The following is a 14261-nucleotide window of genomic DNA, read 5'->3' as shown; positions in this document are numbered from 1 at the left end:
GCCCATACATTTCAATAGTACACGATTTTGTATTATGGATGGAATAAAGATAACATATAAAACCTAGTAAAAGAAAGGAAGATTATACAAAATTTGTATCTAAAAATCTACCAATTTGAATACTAAGAATGGGTCTTAAGATTCGAAAGTGTGGCTATAGCTGTCTAGAGATAAATCAGATGGATAATAAGGACTCATAGATGAATCGAAGCCTGTATATCAATAATCCATTGTGTTAAAAAATCATAAATAGCCCATCAAATATTATTCAAATGTAGACCTTTCTGTGGCATCTTTCAGTGCTTTGCTCAGGGACTGAGGGCAAAAAATATGTACCTTCCAACTTCCAAGCCTTATATAAAGAGCAGCATGTGATCATCTTTCAATTCCATTCCTCGCAAACTATCCTCCACCTTCTCCTTCTAGCTAATATACCCGCTACTCTCGAGATGTACGTTTTCCCTCAGTGAACATTGCATATCGGCGACAAAATATTGTACACAATAAAATATTTATTGAATTACGGAAGCCAATGCCGTGATTTGAGAGCGTTTTGCCTGTCGGTCGACTGCCGCCGGAGGGCGATGGAAACGATGCGATGGCAAGAGATGCAAAGAGGTTTTGGCGGAAAACAAGTTGAGAAAAGCTTGCAACGCGGCCCACAGCGTTTTCAAGTTTTTCCAAGGAAATGCATTGTGCTGGCTTTACTTACAGAAGTCGCCGCCAAAAACCCATGAAGAAGATGAGGTCTCAGAGCTGATTTGTGAATTCTGCGAAAGGATGGAGACTACGGTTTTGTGCTTACCTGAAAGGAGAAAAAAAAGGATAAAAGTGTAAGTTAATATTGCACTGGAGTGGCAGAATTAAAGGTACTTGAGAGTGCTGGTCCTAGAAATAGTAATTAATATGTATAATAAAGAGGAAAACGTTGAGAAACGACGCTTTTTAAATCGACAATTATCGGAAAGGAATCGATCAAATTAATATTACCGGATTGCACGATTACTTCATTGATAGAAGTGGTGGATTATTCCCTATATCTTTACAAAATAATGCGTATATGAGAATGCATAAGAAAACCTTAAGAACTTGCGATATTTCAAGCAAAATTTAAATCGAAAACTATCAACAAATTATCGATAACTTGAAAAATACCCAATAACACGAGTACATAATTGATAGAAGTCGATAAATATTCTATATTTATTTAAATATGAGCTATAAGAAAGAGAAGCTTTGATATATCAATCGAAAACTATCGGGGGAAATCGATAGCGTGCACAATACCGAATTCCACGATTAAATCATTGATAAAACTCGATTGATCTGTAGTATTACATTCTTAATCTTCAATTAAAAGGCTCAAAAAACTAATTTACAAACTTCCATTTGTCTTACACTTCCGAAACGCACTGTTTATTGAATTTCCAACTAAAATCGTTGACATTTGAAATGCTTTCAATTAGTGTAGCATTTCCACGAACTCGCAACAAATTGCCAAATGAACTTCTAAGGGTTCAAAACTGACGGTCCGACCCCTTGGCCGTTTCCCCCCAAAAAACTGACTCCACTTCCTGTGCTCCCCCCCCGCTACATCAAGCTCCAAACTTGCCCTCCACCACTCTCCATTCTCCACCAGCTACAACTTCCGCTTGTTGTCTGTTGGGTCTGCCTTTTGGCCACTTCTTAGCTTCTTTCCGTCTGCGCTTTAATTTGGCACTTCCGATTGTTGGCCAAGAGAGCAACAGCCAACAACCAACAGGCAACAGCAAACACAAGACACGGCTAAAAACAAAAGTAAACAACAACCAAAGAAACCCAGTCAAAAGACGCCTATTAATTTTCATTTCTTTTGTTGCTTGGGTATACGCTGCTTCGAGAGGGCAATATTAATGGGAAGAGGGGTTTGGTTATGCAGAGAAGAAACCATAGAAGGTGTGGGTATTCCTCAAAGGCTTCAACAGAGGCGTCCATCGGTAGAGATCTCTCCAAATCGTTCCCAAAGTTTGGCTTTACGAAGAATATAAATCGGAACGACTAACATTTTGTAGTGAAAATTTGTTTTCTTTCAAAAGAAAATTGAATTAAAAGTTGGAAAACAAAGTTTCATATTGCTCCTACAACAAATATTAAAATCGTATCATTATATCATATTTTAGATATCTATATTGATAGAAAGACAGATGTATAGAATGAAGAATAGATAGAATAGATTCGCTTTTGCCTGCCTCTTCGTTTAAATGTTGTGTGAACGAGCCCACAAATTCAGTTGATTTCTCGTTCTAATCCAAAGAAAATTTGTATTTATAGACAGATACATGTAGATACTTTCATGTTTTATCAATAAAAGAGAACTCCCTCATAGATAGAAAAAGTTATATCCCTTCCAACCTACTCTAGATCTTGAAGAGTATCAAAACAGTCGTTCTGCTATCTTTCCATGTATAATTTCCCAAGTTAAGCAATATTTTATTGTTGTAACAGTATCTATATATCTTTGGCTGTCTCTATCTTTATTTTTCAGTTGATTTTTGGCAACAGTTTTCGTAGCGACTTTGTTTTTGCTGTTACCAACAACTTTATTAGCCTCCATCAACAAATTTTTGTTTTGTTTTCGGTCGGTGATATAAGTGATTAAATGCACCCCCTACGGTCCCCCTCCAAGCCGCACCACGTAGGTGCCCCCAACTGTTGAATGGTTGAGCGATTTGGCTGGCGATTGCATCGCACATCGCATCGCATATAAGCCAAAACGGTCGATGTTGCAACATTTTCCACATTTATTCACGCGCCACATTTAGTTTTAGTTTTAGTTGTTGTTTTGGTGTTTTTTTGCTGTTGCTGTTGTTGTTGTTGTTGTTGTTGTGCCACTGCATTAAATTAAATTACACGCTTTTAAAGGTACGAGTGCGAGTGCGAGTGAACAAGAGTCTGTTTCCCTTTTGCGGCTGTGGTTGGCTGCATTTCAGTTGCTGTTTTTAGTTTTAGATATTAACCGAAATTATCCCAAATTACAATTACATTTTCATTATATTTATTCCATTTTATGAACTTTATTCAGCTTTTGGTTGCCTGTTTTATGACCTTTCGCTCGGCAGTCCAGCAATTACATAATTATACAAATTAAAAATTTCCTAAAAATACCATAAAGATTGTTATAGTTTTGTTTTTGTTTTTTGGCTAATGATTTAAGATTGTTAAATGTTACAATACCCATAAATGGAATGATTACCGCTAATGGGATTTGATTGCTGTACGAATTAACATTTTATAATATTATTTAAGTGGATTTATTGAAAATTTCGATTGGGTTGTTCACGAGGTATAGATTTATGGTATATAAGTGGGATAAATCTCTTGCAGATTACGTTTCTTGGACGATAATTTCGATAGATGTTGTGCACAAAGCTTTTTATACGCCCTTTCAACATGTTTTTGTCCTCTGAAAAGAGATTTTAAGGTATTTCAATGGAGGATAGGGTGCTCGAGAGATGATAGATTGGCAGATGAGGAGTTCAATATCGAATGAGATTGGAATGCAGCCACTTCGAGAGGTAAAGAGATCGAAAGTGAGATTTATTAAGTAATCGAGACATAAAGTTATTGTAGATATCGTAAAGCGATGGGTAGATAGATGGGTAAATAGATCGATACATATCTAGATACAATTATCGATTTAAAGAACGATCGATATTTAGAGTTATTGATAGATGTACTTATTTATTCATAGGTTTATTATAGATATAATATTATATTGTATTATATTATCAATATTTCGAATTATCGATAAGTATCAACCAACGAGAGGTACTTGCTCAGGTTGTTAATGTTCTTTTTTACTGGAGCTATCAAAGAATATTCCTATACTTTATTTGAAACTTCCCCCACAAATATTGGCGTACTCCAATCGCAATTCCCTTCTTTTCTTTGCCATCTCAAGCACGTCCCCACACGTCGCTGCGTCTGTCTGGTGTCCATAATTTCCATAAGTTGGACTCCATAATTTCCCCCTGGACCGCCAGTCAACAGTCGACTGCGTGTCTGGCCAGACAGATGGAATATAAAGGAGGAGGATTGGATACGTAATTCAATTTCAGACTTTGGGCTAGCCTCCTGCCCAGCCCCCGCCCCTCCAGCACCATCGATGCTCAAAGTTCGGTGTGTTGTGTATTTAAAGATTTATCGCCTAAATTATTAACAAGTTGTGGCAAATCGTTTTTGTTTTCTATTAGTTTTAGTTTTATGATCATGTTGTTGTATGTAGTTTTGCATATAATTAAATTTATTTATTCAACTTTCTGACCAACGGTCAGAAACGCAAACACAGACACAGCCACAGCCACAGACATTCTGCTGCCATGTTTTTTGACTAGGCGAAAAGATATTTTCTGTTTTGTTTACTCAACCCGAAATGACATTTTTCATTATGTCCAAATATTTTGGTGTTTTGTGCTGGTTTATTTATCCATGAGATGATTGCCAGCTCTGGGTGTTGTTCGCGTTGTGTGCGTGTGGGAATTTGCTTGTACAATTAACAGATATTCCCACTGTACGCCCGAATAAATAAAGAACAATAAAGTCTGACACTGGTAGGTGGGTTTTTGATATGCAAACGGGACATTGAGTTGGGGTTTGTTCAGGGATCATTTCTGCAACACTTTAAGTAGAGATTTTATTAGAGTTCTCATAGAGAGAGCGGAAGAGAGTCCGGATGAGATCTGGTAATATAATCGTTTTATTCTTAAAATACTTACATTTGTTCTTTTGGACATCGGAATTCCGTTTTCATTTCTGATTCCATGGCACAAATCAATCAAGCAAGAAATTTCTTATTTAATCTCACCGGATGAATGGAAACACGTTTAAATTACAAAAGAAAAATAATTCAAAAATACGCTTTCGCACATTTTGTTGTGTTTTACATGTAATACATTAATGAGTACAATTTTGTGGGCTACAAATCGACATTGACATACTTATTGTGGATATAAAAAATATTGTATTACAGAAATATTTGAAAAAATTGCTTAGAAAATATAGAAAAATAGTTCTAAATTTATTGAAAATTAATACATCAACATTGTATTTTCTATTTTTATTTAGAAATGATTATCTGGTTATTCTGGATTTCTCAGGGGCTCTTCCCAGGTTCTGCCCTCAATAATCTTTCAGTCTCAGCGCTCGAGTTATCGGAACTCCATTATGCTTTGGTTTGAATCTATTTCCCATAAATCTAGATTAGTTTTAGCCACACGTTAAATGGGTTTCCAGTCAGTGGATCATTTCACTTGGAGATCAATCTTAATAGCTCTGGGAGCCGTATGGCCCTCGCAATCCATTGTGATCGCCTGCCGCTCCAGGGAAGTGGCAAACGAAAGTGATTTGGGTGCTAAAATGCAGTGATTTATGTCTAATTTGCATGTGCAACATTGCCCCCGTTTGACAACCGGCTGTCGGGGTCTACCTCCACCCCCCCGTTCGTCTCCCGAGGCTGTTAATGTGACAGACGGCCAATTTTTGGTCGGCTTATTTATTTCGAAAAGTGGGTCTGCAGCCGTCGGCGATTTTCGCACTGATTAATGGCCACGTGTGTGTGTGTTTTTTTTTTTGTCGGAAAAGAGCTCTGCAGAATGGAGCATGCCGCATGGAGTGGAGCTTAGAGTGGGGTCTCCCCAAATCAGTTTCACCTCCAGTTAATAACCGACCATAAATATCGCAGTGGCGGCGGAGCTGCGGCTGCGGCTGTGGTTGTGGCCGTTTTGGTGGCAGTGCAAGTGTTTGCCAATTAGCGAGCAAATTGCATACGCGCTACCCGCTCCCCGCTCCCCGCTCAGCTCGAGGTCTGCCTGTTGTCCGATACATAAATTAGAGGGTGCATACGAAAAATACAAACCCCACAGCCATCCAACCATCCATCGTCCATCGAATGCGGATTGGAATTACGAGTGAAGTGAAGTGCAGTGCAGTGCAATATGTGGGGGCATTCTCAATTGGTTTTTTATCAGGTGCTAAGTGGCAGTCTGCGAGGCAGGTGGGCTGTGGAGCGGGCTAGGGTCCTCCAAATGAGGCATGGGTCGCTCTGGGCATACTTTAACCCCAGGAAAAAACCCCACACACAAAAATATAAAAACCACTCATTGCTTTTCTCCGGAGCTGAAGAACTCTGATGACTAACTGACCCACAAATCAAAGTCTTTCGAGGAACATTAATCGGGAGTGCATCGGGGGCTTGTGACTAACATTATCCCCCAGCATGGGACTCCATCCATGGAATCTTCTCCAGATACCGGATGAATCCCCAGCGGGAGACCTTGTTTTATTTTCGATTTAAAACTGCTTTTTAATTGCTTTGGCATTGTTTTTGTTCATTTCGTTCTTTTAACCGCCTGGCAGCCTGTGGAGCCTGCAAAAGCCTGGAAAATGCATGGAAATTCCTATCGAAAATTGCAATTTTCCATTTTTTGTTTGTGTTTTCATTTTTGGACGCCGGCGCTGCAGTTGACAAATTCGACAACGAAAATTCGCATAAAAATGCGCATAAATAATGCTTCAACCCAAATTCGGTTCAATTGAGTTCTGTTCAGGCCTGTCGATTAATAGCCTCCTCCTAAGAGGAAAATAAAAAGGAAAATGCAGGAAAACTGCTACGTATAACAGTATATTTTATTTTAATTTCGATTCGCCGGCAGCGGGTAAAGCAATTAAAGTTGTGCCGCTTACAGTGGGTCCGGGGAAAATATATATGGATATGTACATGTATTGTACCTTGTAAAACGGTGGGAAAGAAGCTCCAATTCAAAGGAAAAATATATATACCAGAAGGGTACCCTTTAATTAGAGGGGGGTAGCCTATAAGTGGAGTGCTGGACCATAGAATCCATAGAATTGTTTGGAGATCATCTCTGCGGCACGATCTCAAAGCATCTATGGCATGGAATCGATCAAATTTAGAGGCCATAATTGTTGGATTTTTTAGAGATCTAAGCACTCTATAAGCTGTTTTCCCATATCCATCGGAAAACAATAAATCCTTTGCTTCCAAAGGGATGTTCAGCGTATTATAGCAGAGACCTCTGTCGTTTTGGATGCCTGATATCCATGTGCAATAGGCTTCAACGCCTCTTAAAGATTCTGTTAATTTGAAGCCGTTTTCACCATAAACAATATACCCTCCTTTCCCTTAAAAGATTTACAGGATACCCATAAAAAAAAACTTAAAATAAAAATGTGAAAAGCCTAAAAAGAAATAGAAGAAATGCGAATATAAAAGAGCAAAACAGGAGAGAGAGAGGGAGAGGGAGGGAGACAGGAGTGCAGCAGCAACAAACATCCCGTAAACAATGCGGAATGGAGCGCAAAACACAGTGGCAGCCAAAAGCGCTCGCTCGCTCGCTCGCCCCACCGCCAGAGCAACCGACACGACAGACAGTCGGACACTTGTCCGTTTGTTGCACTCTCTCCCGTCTCCCGTCTCCACCCCCACCCCCCTTTCCACGTTGGTCAGACAATTTTCAGGCGTTGTCTCGCCTGCCACCAAAAATTTAACCCCAGGCTGCCTGCTGGCTTTAGTTTATTTTTTGTTTTGATACCCTGTATTCAAAGAGAACAGGGGTATATTATATCCAGGTAGATGTAACACCCAGAAGTAACCATAATGTACATGTACCCCCCGAGTGGTATTTACGTATAAAATATATATTTAAAATATTACAAAAAATAATAATATTACAAATATTTTCTGATTCAGTGGCACCATACGCTTTCGGTTTTTTTTCCTGACTTATTTTTAAAGTTTTTATTTTTGTTGTTTCTTGCACATTTTCGTGCCGCACGCCATTTTCATTTCTCTGCACCTAAAAAAAAAAACCTTTGCTCTCTATTTTTTTTGCAACACATTTTTCATAATTCTTGAGGCATTTTCCCCACACAACCGCCGCCAGGCCGCCAGACACCGCAAAGTTTTCCCTGTGTGGAAATTATATATTTTTTTTGCCATCATGTAATAATCTCCGTTTCTGCTTCTCGGCCGCTGCCAAAATATATTTCATAGTTGCACTTTTGGAGTTGCCCCAGCACTCTGCCACTCCACAGTCCATTCCATGGCCCAAAGTTTGGGTCCGGGTGGGAGGAAAAAAGGGCGCACAAAGTCATAAATATGTCGTCGACAAAAGTCTATATCATGTATCTCTCCATCTCTCTGGGCGCTGGGTGCCAGGCCATACATTTTGTTCACAAAATGCTACAAAATCTATGAAATAACTTCAGAACTTTGGCAAAAAGCACACAAAATATGGTGCCCGTGTGTGGATAGACGATTCCAAGGGGAGCCCCACACACTTTTGGGGACATTGGGGCCAAGCGGCGGCAACAGTGTTTCCAAGGAAAACTTTTAAATGTTTCAACTGTTGCTGATCTTCTATGTGTTTATCACTTTTAAAGGGTTAATAGGATGCAAAGCAATAAGCAAATGACAGCAAAAACAAAAGAATCTACGCAGCAAAGCAAAGGTCCCGTATTTATTTGCTGAGAGAGCTTGAAAGCCCAAGCGCGAGAGCGAGAGAGGGAGGGCCGTTTCATCGGAGTTTCATTGCTGTGGCTGCTGAGAGAGCGGTGGGCAGCAGGAATCGATGAGAGAGGGCGAGGCCGAACGAATTGCAATGATGTCACGATCGAGAGTGGGAGTGAAAGGGAGAGATGGAGAATAACAGAATTGCGGCTCATGAAATATTCTTTTGCTTCTCGCTTTGCTTCGCATCTCTTTTTGCATTTGAGGCTGAAAAACAACAAAAGAAATGCAAGATCAGGAACCTTTTGTGTGTACAATGGAATGCATATCACTACATCTAAATTCTATTCAAAATTTGTACTCCCAATTGTCCACAATCCACTGTTCCACCCACTCTTTCCCAATCTACTCCACTGTTCCTTCTATTTTGCAACACTACTCCCCCCTCCTCTCCTCTCCTGTCCCCTCACTTTGATCTCCTAAGCACATATGTATTTACATCCACACTTTTGCGTTGTCTGCTCCACTGTCCATGGCAGAAAGCAGAAACTAGAACCCCAATGCCCGCTAATGGGTGGGAGTTTTCTCTTCTCTCCAAGTCTGTGCGTCCGCGACCACATTGTTTCGTGGCTGTCGTTGTCATTGCACAACTTTAAAGACATTTCTCACATCATCATCATCATCGTCGTCTGTATTGTATTCTGATGATGGGGGTACGACAGACACCTATTAGGCGCAGCATGAACCCCAAGAGAGTTTCTGGCAGATGCCGAAGCGGAGATAACATTTTTGGCATCTGCTTAAAGATCGAATGCTTTAAGAATGCTCGAAGGAGGAAGCACGAAAGCGTCCCCAAGGTAAACAAAAAATATAATCCGCACTGGAGATGCATACAAAATACGATGCATGGAGAGGGGCGTGGCATGCGGCATGTTGGGGCCCCTCGAGGCAATTGAATTGCTGATGAGCTTTCGGCGCCTCCTGCGACTCGTTTGAATTCGAAATGCAACCGCAGGGCAGCAGCCGGCAAGCGTTACAATAATAGCATACGAAATGCGCGATGATCTCCCAAATGAGAGGAGGAGAGTCCCCCCACCACCGTATCCCCTACCACAATCTCATACAACACCTTTTGTGCTGTACGGCTCCCTTCTCCTGTGACTTCCCTCCCCACTGCTCTCTGACTTTTCCCCTGGACTTCAATCCTCCGCTCAATCCTTCACACTTCCGCTCTCTGTGATAATCTAGAAAAGCTCCCTCGGCAGTCGTTCAATTTGAATTTCCAATATATATATTTATACATCAGTATCAATTTGATGCCCTGTAGGAATAGAAAACGAGGGTATGATGGAAGTTATGGAATCGTTGATTTTGGTAACCAGATACAAAAAAAATTGCCTGTGGCATTCACAATTTTTAAGATATGGAACTCTTTTTTGGTGGAGTGATTTCTAAAGCTATTATCTATGTATCTAAAGAAATTCATCACGATCGGATCATTATAACAGTCATTGAATAAAACCATTTGATTCTTTCTTTGAAAAAGTTGTGCAGTCTACTATTTGAAAGATATAAGACTCTGGTATAGTATGATATATGAATACATTCTTCCATTTATCTACCGATTTTTACGTTAATGGTCAGAATAGGTCAAAGAAATGGCAGCACAGTCTAAATCCCTAAAGACAGTAGATTCTAGATTCCCAAAGAACTTCCAAAATAGTTTCCTCTTTCATTGTCAGAGTACTCTTTAAAGACCATCTTTTTCTACGTAGCGCATCAATCAGTCAACGAATCATCCCTTTAGTCGCATTCATACCCTATAAATATTCATTCCTACTTGCTTTTCAGATTGGATTGACGTCATCTGTAATGCGCATACGATTTACAATAATACTTGTTGCTCTCTCAACAAATCAGCATACACTCCACCCACACGCCCACTCTCCCCAGAGCAGCCTCCATCCGCCGCTTTCCCCCTCTTCTATTCTTCCATTTGTCCGCAAAAGCGAGAGAACGAGAAGTCGTATGTCTCGGGAGATACATCGAGTAGGAGAGTGGGAGAGTGGGAGAGTAGGGGATCTAAGGGGAGTAGTGGAAAAATTATGGTAAAAACAGCTTTGGAGCCGCAGAGACTTTTTGGTGTTTTGACGACGGCGACTTTTATGGCCGACAAATGAATGCAGGCTGGCAGGCAGGCAGGCTGGCAGGCAGCTCCGCACCGCACACGAAATTTGCCCAAGACGAAAATTGAAAGAGACAGCAACAAGACAGACACGTAATTAGCCAACAAACAGAGCCATGGCCCAAAGGAGGAGTTTCAAGAGGTGGGGAGGTGGGGTGGGGTGTTATAGACCGGCCTTAATCGAAAGTGAATTTGAAAGCCCATTTATTTCGTATTTCATTTAATTGCGAATCGAATTCAGAATTACTTTTCGATTTTAATTGCGGGTTAATTAGCGTCTCTCCAATTAAAAGCGTCTCTCTCGAGCGTCTCACGAGTGCGCGCGAGTGGCCAAAAGCAGTGCCCCGTCCTAGCCAATTCGAGCATTTAATTGTGCCCACAAAAAGAATTTTCCAGCTACGACGATTCCTCCTCCGACGTCAAGTTTCGCTCTAAAGTTTCCATTGAAAGCGAAAGTTTTTGGAGAAGGCTTTGGGGGCTCTGCATGTGGCACGAAATGTGGCACCTTCGCCTTCGGTTTTTCGGCGGTGGCGGTGGCAAGGTGTAAATTGTGGGCAAACACGAATTGGTGTAATGGTAATTGGCTCAGCGCAGGTTACAAATCGATTTGAACTGAAAAACTGAATTGCTCGTAGATCCATTTCAGCCTCATTCTTTATTGGTGAATAAACTATTCTTAAGACACGATTTGGGTGGCTATTTATAGGGATTGATGACGTTTTATATCTAGATAGATAGACCCACTGCAATGGTATAGTATTGTTTTCTACTCTTAACTGGTTCTAGAAGCTTATTAGATGAATGAAACCCATATAAAAGGAATAAAATTATAGTGTAGAACGCGTTATGCGATAGCGCCCCTCGGTTGCTGTGGCGGGAAGTGCCTAAAAATTAGCTAAAAATAATATTCAGCAGGTAAAGTGTACTGGAAACAGATATCTAAGGTTTTCAGCGAGTTGGAATGTTTTCTATCGAGGCCCACGTAGCTCGACATGAAGATACCAGGTACTCAAAAGGAAGAATTTGGCGGTATATTCGCACAAAATTTGTGACAAACAAAGAACGATTTTAGGAATAGGAGAGATTGAAATCATTACTGAAAGATTTTAGATTGAATTACACCATTTTACCACTAATAATAGTCGTCGGAATAGTTTAGTTGTTCCACAGGTTCCACAAAACCAAGAAAAATGTACATCTAAATATCAACACCACATCTCTTACAAAACTTCTACCAATTTGTGTTGATATACGTCAGATTCAATCGATTCCTCAAGCGATTAGGGCAACAATGTCTCAAAGCAATCATTTACGACTTGTGTAATAGACCATGGTATAGTAAATAGATTTTCCATGTCTTTAGCAAAAACGCCAATAAAATCCCATTTTCCAGTGGATTATTTCTTTGACAAATTATGATCAAATCGTTTTGGTTACGCCAACGATTGAACAACTTTCATACAATGCGAAAGGCTTCTCTTTCTTTTTGGACAACCCTTTCCATTCATCATTTATCGCATCTTTTCATTCAGAAATTGCATAATTTTCGTTTGCGATGCGATGACCTTCATTATGCCCTCACTGTTCCACCTGTTGTTGGAGCACCCTCTTGGCACCTCCAGAGAGTGTCTTGGTGTCTTCCACAATGAACTTGGCCTCTTGTGACTTTCTTTTGTTTGATTCTCCTCTTAGCTGTTTTGCCGCATCCAAACGCTACGCTTAATGCTCGCTAATCAATTTAACTGTCGCTCTTTTGGTAGCAGCCACACACGGAGGCAGCAAACCGGTTGAAACGCTGCTAGATTGGTGTCCCCGACTGTTGGAATGGCTACTGCCTCAACTTTGGAGGCTTGAAGCGATGGTGCCTCCGCTCAATCAACTGCCAGAAACTATTTTTGGTCTGCTGCCAGTTCTCCAACAACAATTCAAGCACTACAACAACTTAACAACCATTCAACAACAACAACAACAGCCATTCAACAATCCACAAAACGCATGCCAAAAACGTTTCAAGTGGCGGCAGTCGCGCTGCTGCTGCTTTTGTTTGACCCACTGACTGATATTTTTCATGTAAACGCGATATATAGTATATATCTCCATAAATACAGCGTTCTGCCGCTGCCGCTGCCGCAGCACTGGCTGCCACTTTTTGTTGCCACAAATGTAATTAACTTGTACTCGTATTCTTTTCTGTTGCAGCATTGATGGTTTGGAAATGCTTTCCATCCTCTGACGTTTATCGGTTCTTTGCTCAGCTGTTTGCTCGGTTTTTTCGGGGTCTCAACCTCATTTTTGGGAATATGAACTTTTCGCTCTGTGGCAAGAACTTTTCTTTCTATGGAGAGAACTTTTCCATTATTTCTCATTCCCCCCCTCATTCTAGGGTGCTATTACACTTGTGCCCCACAATGGCATACACAAGAGTTCAATGACAAAACCACCAAACACTCACACTCGAGTTTCAGTCTGTTTTACCCTTTCAGGGGGTATTACGAGTATGATATAGGTCCAAAGATTGAAATTCTGAAGAAGGAAGGATCTGTAAACATAAGGATTCTTACAACGAATCTAAAACTGTGTGGCTCAACCTTTTTTTAACTGTTTCAGAAATATGGAACATACAAAAACTTTAAGTACATATAACTTTTGTGTTTTTGAAGATAATCCAACTAAATTTCGTGTAGAGAACTATGATACTTAGCTCTATACATCTATAAAGTTTCATTTAAAAAACAATCATTATGATTAAAATTTGTATAACTTCTGTGAACTTCTATTGAAGTACCATCTATATGTGTACAAATATCCAAAGATTCATCAAAAATAGTAAAAGCTTCATATTTGAAGAGTATCCACAACTTCAGCCATCAAATATCTCTTTGCTCTCACTCCATTTTCCTCCAGTCTTCGCCCATTTATGAAAATTGTCTGTCACATCAATTTGATATTTGCATCCATCAAACAACGGCAGTAACGACAGCAACAGTCTGTGGTTTCGAGGCACCGCAAAATGTTCAACTTTGTTCGAAGTGATTTTAACTTTTACAACTTTGTCATTGCGCTCTCCCCACTCCCCTCTCCACACTCCCCCCCTCCCACTCTCTCTGGATCGCTGGTTGTGCATCTTTTGTCTGGGTTTACAATTTCCAATTAATAATTCATAAAGATTGTTCCCCCCCCCCTTCTTTTTTCCCGGGAATGGTGGTGGGGGGGAGGGGGGGTTTGTTAACACTTGTTGTTCAAAAGTGTTTTTCTTGGCAATTTGTTGGAAAAGCTCCATGGGGAAGAAAACTAAAAAGAGTGTCAGGGGGAGGGGGCAGGGAGCTGTGCCTCATAATTGGGTTACGAGTGAAGCGGCCTCCCAATGACGTCCGATATGCATCTGCCACAACGATACAAAAAGCAACTGCACTGGCTCTGCCTCTGTCGCTGCCTCTTTCGCTGCCTCTGTCGCTGCCCCTACCTCTGCCTCTGCCCCTGCCTCTGCCTCTGCCGTTGGCTTGGCCATTAAGTTTTCTTCATTTTCATCTCTAGCTTTTCCACTTCATTAGCGGCAAAATTGGATGAGCA

At 40.6% G+C, this 14261-nt stretch overlaps 1 protein-coding gene across 2 annotated transcripts in view; it reads right to left on the bottom strand.

Moving 5' to 3' along the window:
* LOC6589823 (rap1 GTPase-activating protein 1) overlaps positions 1-14261 on the bottom strand; it is a 103684-nt gene that overhangs the window by 71813 nt on the left and 17610 nt on the right. The gene's annotated exons all lie outside the window — the stretch shown is intronic.

Source organism: Drosophila persimilis, unplaced genomic scaffold (assembly GCF_003286085.1).
Source record: "Drosophila persimilis strain 14011-0111.01,24,50 unplaced genomic scaffold, DperRS2 tig00000191-arrow-pilon, whole genome shotgun sequence".
Lineage (NCBI taxonomy): Eukaryota > Metazoa > Arthropoda > Insecta > Diptera > Drosophilidae > Drosophila > Drosophila persimilis.
This window is presented reverse-complemented; position numbering and strand designations above follow the sequence as displayed.